Source organism: Dreissena polymorpha, chromosome 8 (assembly GCF_020536995.1).
Source record: "Dreissena polymorpha isolate Duluth1 chromosome 8, UMN_Dpol_1.0, whole genome shotgun sequence".
NCBI classification, from domain to species: Eukaryota; Metazoa; Mollusca; class Bivalvia; order Myida; family Dreissenidae; genus Dreissena; species Dreissena polymorpha.
Window position 1 is genome coordinate 56482305 of NC_068362.1, and position 547 is coordinate 56482851.

Sequence of the window (547 nt, forward strand, 5' to 3'; positions counted from 1 at the left end):
CAAATATTTTGTAGAAATGCATTTGCCGTTGTTATACATTTTTATACACGTATAATATGTACGTAAAAACGACACCCTTCTATTACTCTCATATTAAGGGTTGCGGCATGTGGATATTGTCTTTAACATCTTGAATGGCAAAAAGGGATTTTTGTCCGTTAAATGAAGGATTTTTGGCTGTTTTTAAAGAATTTGAAGTATTATAAAATTGTTTATAAGTTTTTGTCACAGTGTATATGGGTTCCTCTACCCCTCCAGTGCACATATTACTCCTCGTCAAATTTTTCTTGGTCATACGTGCACTGTTTGGGTAGAGGAACCAATATACACTGTAAACAAAAAACTATAACTTATGATATACATAACAGCAAAACTTCAGTTGTAATGTCCAATATAATTTTCTGTAGATTTCAGTAAGACCCCACCAATGGATAATAATATCAAGGCCCAACTGTTGACTATATACTTATATATGTGGCGCGTTTCTGAAAAAGGCCCCTTTTGTGTGAACGTCAAATAACCGGAGAAATGACGTTGTGAAGATATG